This window comes from Jaculus jaculus, chromosome 6 (assembly GCF_020740685.1).
Source record: "Jaculus jaculus isolate mJacJac1 chromosome 6, mJacJac1.mat.Y.cur, whole genome shotgun sequence".
NCBI lineage: Eukaryota > Metazoa > Chordata > Mammalia > Rodentia > Dipodidae > Jaculus > Jaculus jaculus.
The window spans coordinates 153,665,627-153,675,705 of record NC_059107.1 but is presented as its reverse complement, the minus strand read 5'-3'; the positions used below and the strand labels follow the sequence as shown (position 1 = coordinate 153,675,705).

The following is a 10,079-nucleotide window of genomic DNA, read 5'->3' as shown; positions in this document are numbered from 1 at the left end:
GGGGTGCGTGGGCTCAGGCCCAGCGGCCAGGAATCACACTGGGTTCTTTGGCAGGTGTTTTCTCATTGATCCTCACCGCAGTCCTCTGGATTGGGTGTGATTGACCTGTTTCCCATTATTAAGTCCCATTGCAGAGCTCAAGGACTCAGGTTAAGGGATACTAAAGGTCATGGCCATAACTTGATGTGATGAAATTAAGATTTAAATATAGAAGCTTCTAACTCCAAAACATTTTCTACCCACTAGTCTAGTATGTAGAAGCAGGACTAAAATGGCACTCAAAACACCTCAAATGCATTTAGAAGAGATGGTTTCCTAACAAGAAAACCATTCGCATCCTCCCAGTGACTAAATGGAATGTGAAAGCCCATGCTGAACACAGGCGCTGCTCCCATTGCCGCCTGACACCAGAACACGCACTCGTTTCCCCTCTCATTAGGTGTGCTACAGAGACGCCAATGCAAGCACGAAAGGTTTAAGAAAAATTTAAAGTGATCATTTTATCTGTCACTTAAAATTGTTCTCAACAAGCCCGGGGACAGGATGCATTATGTGCTTTTGCATAATGGAGTGAATGGTCCCGGTCTTCAGGCCCAGGGATGACTTTGAGAAAAGAAGATCCACAGCTCGCTCGCTCCACCGTCCTCCCGCCCAGGCGTCCTCCCTCCCTCCAGGACACTGGTCACAGCGTCCTCCCATCCAGGCTGGGCTACTCTCTGACACCCACTGTGATGTGTGGAAAGGTGTGCAGCGTCATCCTTGGTCATGAATTCCTTGAAGGTAGAAGCAGTTCATTCTTGATTTTTATTTTTATATATTTATATGTGTGTGTCAGGCAGGCACCACCACACTGTCTTGTCGCTGTAAACAAATGCCCTTTCAGCTTTACATGAGCCAGCTAGCTCTGCAAGCAAGCACCTTTAGCCACTGAGCCATTTCCCTACCCCGTCAGGCTGGCCTCGAACTCACGGCGATCCTCCTACCTCTGCCTCCCGAGTGCCAGGATTAAAGGCAGGTGCCGCCACGCCCAGCTGCCACACTTTCTTTCCACCCACCCTCCTTGACCCCTGGCAACTGCTAGTCCAGTGTTCATTTCTTTAATTTTTGGTGGTTATGTGAGGGACACAAATGAAAGCATGCAAGTGACTCTGGGGTCTGGGCATCACTCTCTGCAGTGCCTCACGCACAGACACTGGTGTGCAGAACAAGTGCTAACGAGTGGCTGTTGTGGTCACTGCCCAGGTGCTGCCCAAAGAACCCGTCCAAGAGCAGCTTGTGGGAGGAAAACGTTTATTTTGGCTGACAGACTCGAGGGGAAGCTCCATGATGGCAGGGGGAAATGCTGTCATGATCAGAGAGTGGACACCTCTTCCTGGCCAACGTAAGATGGACAACAGAAGCAGGAGAGTGTGCCAAACACTGGCAAGGGGAAGCTGGCTATATCACCCATAAGCCTGCCCCCAGTGATGCATCATCTCCAGGAAGCCCCAATTCCCAAATTGCCACCAGCTGAGGACCTAGCAATCAGAACGCTTAATCGTATGGCGGACAGCTGAATCAAACCACCACACTGGCACTGACTGTAACTGACCAGAGGTGTCAGCTTTGGAGTGTGAACCTCATAAACTCACCACCCAGGTGAAATTGTACAAATTCCTTCCATCTGTCTCTGTTAGTGACAATACCCATCTAACATCGTTGTCATGAATATTAAATGAAGTAACATGTGTTTATCCACAGCTTGTTTTACAGTCAGAAGTTAGCTAGTGGTGAGGGGGGGACAGAGAAACGGCTCAGTGGTTAAGAGTGCTCGATTGCAAAGCCTGACGGCCTGGGTTCAATTCCCCGGTACTCACAGAAAACTGGCACATGCATCTGGAGTTCATTTGAAAAAGTAAGAGACCCTGGTGTGCCCATTCTGTCTCTCTCCCCTTCCCTCCCTCCCTCCTTGCAAATAAATAAATAAAAGTATTTAAACAAAGAACTTAACTAGGGGGCTGGAGAGATGGCTTAGTGGTTAAGCACTTGCTTGTGAAGCCTAAGGACCCCGGTTCAAGGCTCAATTCCCTAGGACCCATGTAAGCCAGATGCATCTGGAGTTCATTTGTTGTGGCTGGAGGCCCTGGTGTGCCCATTCTCTCTGTCTCTCTGCCTCTTTATCTGTCACTCTCAAATAAATAAAAATAAGCAAAAAAAATTTTTAAAGAACTTAACTAATGGTTATATAATATCATAATAATATGTATTCACTGGACTGAATTTAAAAATCTGGGATGAGAAAATTCAAATTTGCAAGACATGGGGTACAAAAAAACTTCAAATCACAGGTGGGGAGTGCATTTTCAAAGAAATTGATTCTTTCTTCTGGAGCTCTCACACAATTTCTCTCTAAATAAATGAGCTTCCCATGCTCTATGGAATAGAATGTCTGAAAACAATGCCATGCAGTAGGTGACCTTGGGTAAAGGTGGACATGCCCTTTGCTTTAGAAGAGATGTTCAGAAATGGAATCAGTCCTCATCCTCCTGGCTTGACCAGGTGTCAGGGGGATGAATTGATGGGCCATCTGGTCCCTTCCCCACCCCACACACTCTGCCAGTCACTTTGGTTTATGGATGTGGCTCTGGGACACACTGCCCTGCAGTCACGGGACTATCTGGGACCTGGTCTCCTGGTGGCTTTTACTGAAAGTGCTGACTTGCAGGGGCTGATTTTGTTTTCCTCTCTTCCCTCAGGGCTGCCTGTACCTTAGCCCAGTGGCTGATGAGAGAGTCAGAGTCCGGCTGCAAAGCCACTTTCCTCCAAGGGATGCTAACTGGCCCATGACCTTGGCCTCATTATCTCAGCACTCTCCACCTGAGCTGCCTGGATCAGGGCCAGCCAGGGAAATTAGCTCAGGCCCACGAGCCCCTGGGAGAGGTGTCAGATAAAAATAGATCAGAGAGAGCCAGAGAACCCTTGTGCAGGAGGCCCATGGAGGCCGTAGGCTCCGGCATCATCCCAGCTCTGGATGGAGGCTGAAGCCAGGGGTGGGGGAAAGGTCATTTGGCCATCCATGTAGACCTGGGTGAAAACAGGGACTCCAGACTCCCAAAGTCATATTCTTCCCTCACCCGGACCTACCATCAGGCTGTGATAGGGAAATGAAAGCCACTAATAGATAATGAGACTCTCAGACAATGGAGTCATTAATTATAAGCCCTATGTTGGTTGTTTTTTTTTTTTTAAAAAAAAAAAACATAGAAAAGTACTGTGATTCTCTGTGTGTAGCATTGTGATGTGATGGAAGTGTGGTGTATGTACATGTTTGGGAAGATGGGCACCCTGCACACCCATCAGATGTCCTCTAACAGTTATCCAGTGTTTCTTTGAGATGGAGTCTCACTGCGCCCAGAGCTGCCGTTTTGTTCCTTCAGACTGGCTGACCAGTGAGCCTAAGCGATTTGCTGGTCTCCACAGGCATGGGTGGTCCCGCCCTGCTGTTTACACAGGTGCTGGGGATCGAACTCAGGATAGAAGTGCTCTTGTCTGCTGAGCCATCCCTGCAATGCTGAAGTTTTCAACAAACAGAAAATTCCACTGAGAGCCGGAGTCATATGGTGGCCAAACAGGACCTCCATGCCTGCACTCGAACCCCAGCTCTTATCCTGCAGCAGGTTGCTTAGCCTCGGTGTGCCTCACCTAGGACCTAGAACGAGTGTTGCCTGCTGGGAGAAGGTGGAATGTGGAGCTCCTCCTCAGAAAGCACTGCGGCCCAGGGGTGCCACCGAACAGGTCAGTATCACAGGAATAGAAGACAAGTGAAGTCTTGTGTGCATGGCTTCTTCCTCTAACATGACCAGTGTTAGCAGCTGTGTTAGTGACCTTCTTGTTGGGATGAAATGCCTGACAAAAATCACTTGGAGGGCTGGAGAGATGGCTTAGCGGTTAAGCGCTTGCCTGTGAAGCCTAAGGAACCCGGTTCGAGGCTCGGTTCCACGTTAGCCAGATGCACAAGGGGGCGCACGCGTCTGGAGTTCGTTTGCAGAGGCTGGAAGCCCTGGCGCACCCATTCTCTCTCTCTCCCTCTATCTGTCTTTCTCTCTGTGTCTGTTGCTCTCAAATAAATAAATAATGAACAAAAAATATTTAAAAAAAAATCACTTTGAAAGCCGGGCGTGGTGGCGCACACCTTTAATCCCAGCACTCGGGAGGCAGAGGTAGGAGGATCGCCACGAGTTCGAGGCCACCCTGAGACTCCATAGTGAATTCCAGGTCAGCCTGGGCTAGAATGAGACCCTACCTCAAAAAAACAAAAAAAGAAAATAAAACACTTTAAGGAGCCGGGTGTGGTGGTCCACATCTTTAATCCCAGCACTTGGGAGGCAGAGGTAGGAGGATCACCATGAGTTCAAGGCCACCCTGAAACTACATAGTAAATTCCAGCTCAGCCTGGGCTAGTGAAACCCTACCTTGAAAATTAAAAAAATAAAAATAAAAAAGAGAAAGAGTGTGTGTATGTGTTAGTGTGAAGGTAGATAATGTTGTGTCCAGAAGTCATAGGTTATTAGAAAAATTTCAGTGCCAGGGGTGGGGTATCTTCCAGTGAGTTGTTGGTCAAGAAGACTCCTGATGCCTCAAAAACACTACAGATTATTGCCAAGGCTCTTGGTTCCCCACTAGAATTAGGTGGTAAGACCCTATTGCTGAAGACACCACCTGCTTGGCTGCAGGTCCCTGGGAAATCAAGCTGGAGCTGAGCTGGAAGCCTCCTCCCTGAGGACTGGCTGTCAGGATGCTAGAAAGCTGTGCAGCACACAGCCTTTAGAGGGAGAAAAGTCACCAATAGCGTTAGCCAGCACTGGATTCTGCAAGCTTTAGGGCTGGCCAACCAGGCCTAATGTACCAACTGGTGCAATGGTGGCATGTTTGTTATGGGGGAAACCAACTGTTCTCTGATTGGACTGAAGGGAATTCATTCCTAGTACTGAAAACCTAGTCAAAAGCCTGTGGACGCCAGGCATGGTGGCGCACACCTTTAATCCTAGCACTTGGGAGGCAGAGGTAAGAGGATCGCTGTGAGTTCGAGACCACCCTGAGATGACACAGTGAATTCCAGGTCAGCCTGAGCTAGAGTAAGACCCTAACTCAGAAAACAAAAACAAGCCTATGGCTGAGGAGGTCTTAAGCCCTAAGGAGGAAACTACTACTATTGTCTGACTAAATGGATGTATTATGGCCACCAAGCTACTCTCTAAACACTTTTGTTTATGCCCATATAGTGTGGTGGTTTGATTCAGGTGTCCCCTATAAACTTAGGTGTTCTGAATTGCTAGGTTCCCAGCTGATGGAGATTTGGGAATTAACGCCTCCTGGAGGTAGTGTATTGTTGGGGGCAGGCTTATGGGTGTTATAGCCAGCTCCCCCTTGCCAGTGTTTGGCACACTCTCCTGTTCCTGTTGTCTACCTTATGTGGGCCAGGAGGTGACGTCCACCCTCTGCTCATGCCATCACTTTCCCTGCCATTGTGGAGCTTCCCCCTTGAGCCTGTAAGCCAAAATAAATCTCTCTCTTTTTTTTTTCCACAAGCTGCTCTTGGTTGGGTGATTTCTACCAGCAATGCGGACCTCACTGCAACAAACAGTAATGCTACTCTCACTTTTGATTAAAGAAACTTCTATTTTCAGATGGTAGGTGCCATTAGGGTGACTTCAAAATGGCCCAAGTGCTGAGAAGTGACAGTGGAGTGTTTAGCGTGAGACATCTCTATCACACACTCCAAGGCTCAAGGACCAATGTGTGGAAGAGGTGGCAGAGAGAATGTTACAGCCAGGGGACTGGGGAAATGGCTTAGAGGTTATGGCGTTTGCCTACAAAGCTTAAGGACCCAGGTTCGATTGCCCAGGACCCACGTAAGCCAGATACACAAGGGGGCACATATGTCTGGAGTTCGTATGCAGTGGCTGGAGGCCCTGGAGAGGCCCTGGCAAGCTCATTCTCTCTTTCTCTCTCATAAACAAATAATCAAAAAAGCAAAACAAAAATAAAATAAACTGGGCATGGTGGCACATGCGTTTAATCCCAGCACTTGGGAGGTAGTGGTACGAGGATCAATGTGAGTTCGAGGCCACCCTGAGACTGCATAGTGAATTTCAGGTCAGCCTGGACTAGAGTGAGACTCTACCCAGGAAAAATAAACAAACAAACAAATAAAAGGAGAGCTTGCTAGGCACTGATATATATTGCTCTGTTTCCCACAGACTGAATGTGACCAACTGCCTTTAACTGCCTCCCCACCATGATGAACCGTAGCCTCCAACAATAAGCTGAAATAAAAGACCATACTTTCAGGGATCATTTCTTTTAATTTCTTCTTTTTTGTTTTGTTTTTTGTTGTGGTGGTGGTTGTTCGTTTGTTTGTTTTTTCAAGGCAGGGTCTCACTCTAGTCCAGGCTGACCTGAAATTCACTATGAGTCTCTCAGGCTGGCCTCGAACTCTCGGCAATCTTCCTACCTCTGCCTCCGGAGTGCTGGGAGTAAAGGCGTGCGCCACCATGCCGGCTTGGGGGTCGTTTCTGTAGTTTGTGACTGTGAAGAGCATCGGAAACCACGGGAGGAGGCGCAGCGCCCTCTCCCCAGCGTGAAGCGGCTCTTGGTGTCGCTTTGCATCAACTGCCACTTGCCAATGATGATGGCTCCTGCTCTCCTTTTAGGGGAGCTGGAGGGAGAGAATCCAGCCTGAGTGGCAAAAGAATAAAAAACTAATAATAATAAACTTTTTCAAATCACTCTGGCCAGGGATTTTGTCACTTTAATCTATCAATTGATTGATTTTTGTGGTTCTAGGGATCAAATCCAAGGCCTTGACTGTGCTAGGCAAGTGGCCAGGTGCTCCACCAGTAGGCCCTTAGGGAAGGACTTCTTGAGAATGAATGAATGAATAATATTAATGAACTAAACGTAATATTAAGGAAACATAGTTTGTGTAAGTAAATATAAAAAAAATCAAAACTGGGGCTGGGGAGATGGCTTAGCAGTTAAGTCATTTTGAGGTAGGGTCTCACTAATCCAGGCTGATTTGGAATTCACTATTTAGTCTCAGGGTGACCTTGAACTCATAACCATCCTCCTTACCTCTGCCTTCCAAGTGCTGGGATTAAAGGCATGCACCGCCCTGCCTGGCTGAACAGTTTTTTTTTGGTCTTCTTTACTTTTATTATCACCATAGTCTATGCATCAAGATACGTAGCAACAATAGGATTCTTCTTAAAGCTTAGCATTAAATGTCTTTCTCGATTTTAATTTTACATTATTCTGCTAAGAAAGACAATCAAAATTCAAGTTATCTGAAGTCTGGACATATTTCCATGATTAGCTGGGGTATGTAAAAGTTGGTGGATTCATTCTTCCTGGTGTGTAAGCAAGTCTAGACCCTAGAAAGATAGGACTAGGTTATAATTGTTTTTGAAAAGTGTGCTTTTAAGATAGGACTAGGTTATAATTGTTTTTGAAAAGTGTGCTACAAGGCCAGGCGTGGTGGTGCACGCCTTTAATCCCAGCACTTGGAAGGCAGAGGTAAGGAGGATGGTTATGAGTTCAAGGCCACCCTGAGACTACATAGTGAATTCCAGGTCAACCTGGACCAGAGTGAGACCCTTCCTTGAAGGGAAAAAAAAAAAAAAAAAAAAAAAAAGGCTGGCTTGTTATAAGCCAGGTTACAAAGTAAGGAAAGGGTCAAGGAAGGGATATTTTCTTCAAGAAAAACAAACAAATATAGTTTATGAAGAGTTGCAGGCCATAATTTTTTTCCCAAAATGGTTGGAGGGGGTAAAATCTCAATGTGAGTTCAAAGTCGTGTGTCTGTGAAGGACCAGTAGTTGCCTTGCTGAGAAGGTGATGGCTGAGGAGGGGGATGGCTGCGTGTTCACACCTTCCCCCGGCAGAGAATGAAAATGGAAAGTTCACTGCCCAGTGGCCGGGAAAGTGAGCTGAAGCTTGACTGGTATTGGATTCTGTAAGAGGTTTCTTCTAGAAACAAACGACCCAGACTCTTCCTCTTGCTTCAGCAAAGAAGTTATTTTTTGAAAGCACTTGGGAAGTTCCTTCTGCACCCCTCAGGTGGGAAAGCTCAGAGCAGGGAGTCATCAGTACAGCCCCCTTCTAGGCCATCACGGAATTCCTGAAGGTTGGAGACGCCATAGAACTGAACAAAAGCCGCCACCGCCACCAGGATGTGGAAAATCTGATGAGACTGGAACCATATGTCAAATTTTCCAGAAAAGAAGTGTTCAGGAAGGCGAGCAGCATAGAGGCCAGCTCCGGAGATGTAAGTCACGGCCATGAGGAAGAACCCACCCATCTGGCCCACGGTGGTGGCCTTGGCGAAGCCCTCTGCAATGGTGACGTGCACCGTAGGCACGATGCCACTCAAACCAAGTCCCAGGGACATGCCTGCTCTTGTCTGATGGTGCTCAGGAGTGGCAAACCGGTCCCACTGTGCCACAGTGATGGCAGAAATGCCCAAGACACAGACGATGGTGAGGGAGATGATCCGAGGTTGTGGGGAGCAGTAGAAGGAATCATGGAGCCAGGGGACAAAGCTCCCCACGATGAGTAGAGCAATCCCCGAATAGTCCAATTTGGAAAAAGCCCGGAAGACTTTCTCTGAAGGTGGAAGAGCCAGGAGAAGCTGAGGCAGAGCACTGCACCCAAAAAGAACATCCCCAAAACCGCCTTCTCCTGCAGCGGAGCCATGAAGTACGTATCTGGTTGGAGCATGGTCAAGATTCCCAAGCCCAGAAACAGCACAAAACCAAGTAACTGGGTCCAGATGTTGCCAGTTTCTGTGTGACTGCGAAAGACGCTCTTGAAGCGAGGCCGAGAAGAGGGCCTAGGTGGTCTGTGGCCGGGTAGCAGGGAGTCCTTGTCTTTCAGCCGGTCAGGAAGCACATCATGTGGGGTGACCATCCAACGTCCCTCCCAGACCTGACACACCAGCCCCTCCTTCCTCCCCGCAGCATGGTGGGCCTGCCGGGGAAGTGTCAGCACGCGCACCTCCTCTTCTTCCTGGGCACCGGGCAGGTTTGCTCTTCTTCAGCTTTGGTGGTGGTGTTGGCATTCCCCGGCCAGCCCTTCTCCTCCAGCAGGGGTCCCAGTTCAGCCAGCTCTAGTGGGTCGGGTTCCCCGTTGCTGGCAGGAGCCCCACTGCCCTGGGCTTCCGCAGATGCTCCGTGGGAAGACATCTTGCTAGTACCTCAATAGCCTGTAGCTTCAGCTTGGGAAAAGGTTGTGGGGGGTGGTTCTCCCAGGTCCAAGGGGGCAGAGGTCTTCCTGTGGTGATAAACAGGCTGGGCAGGGATGCCTGTGGTGGGGTTGGTGGGGGGGTACCTGGGCGCTACATCCCGCAGAGCCTGATCCTCAGAGGCCTCCCCATGAACACATTTAAAAAAAAAAATTATTAGAGATGGAGAGAGGAAGAGAGAGAGACAGAGAGTGAGAAGGGGCACACCAGGACCTCTAGCCACTGCAAATGAACTTTGAGATGCATGTACCACCATGTGCATCTGGATTACATAGGACCTGGATGGAGAATGGAACCTGGGTCCTTAGATTTCACAGGGAAGTACCTTAACTGCTAAGCCATCTCTCCAGCACCCCCCGCCCCACTTTAATTCATTCTCTCTCTCTCTCTCTCTCTCTCTCTCTTTTTGTTTGTTTGTTTATCAAGGTAGGGTCTCACTCTGGCCCAGGCTGATCTGGAATTCGCTATGTAGTCTCAGGGTGGCCTCGAACTCATGACCATCCTCCCACCTCTGCCTCCCGAGTGCTGGGATTAAAGGCGTGCACCACCATGCCCAGCTAATTCACATTATTTTAAGGACACCTATATAGATGGTAAGACAACCAAGGAAGATCAGAAATAATTAACATGCAATACAGATATAGAAATGTTGTTACTGTCATGGAGGGAACAGAGTTCTATGATGCAGAGATGATGCATGAAGCACTTGTAAGATAGTGAAATGTTTTCTTAAGCTAGTGGTGAGTATAAGGAGTACATTATGTTATTTTAAAAACTATTTTTACATATTATGTACACA

The 10,079-nt window shown here is 48.1% G+C and overlaps 2 pseudogenes; one reads left to right on the top strand and one right to left on the bottom strand.

The window, feature by feature from the left end:
• The first annotated feature begins 6,533 nt into the window (after positions 1-6,533).
• Positions 6,534-6,726, top strand: LOC123461767 (annotated as a pseudogene).
• Positions 6,727-8,107: 1,381 nt separating this feature from the next.
• LOC101611522 lies at positions 8,108-9,221 on the bottom strand (annotated as a pseudogene).
• Positions 9,222-10,079: the final 858 nt, after the last annotated feature.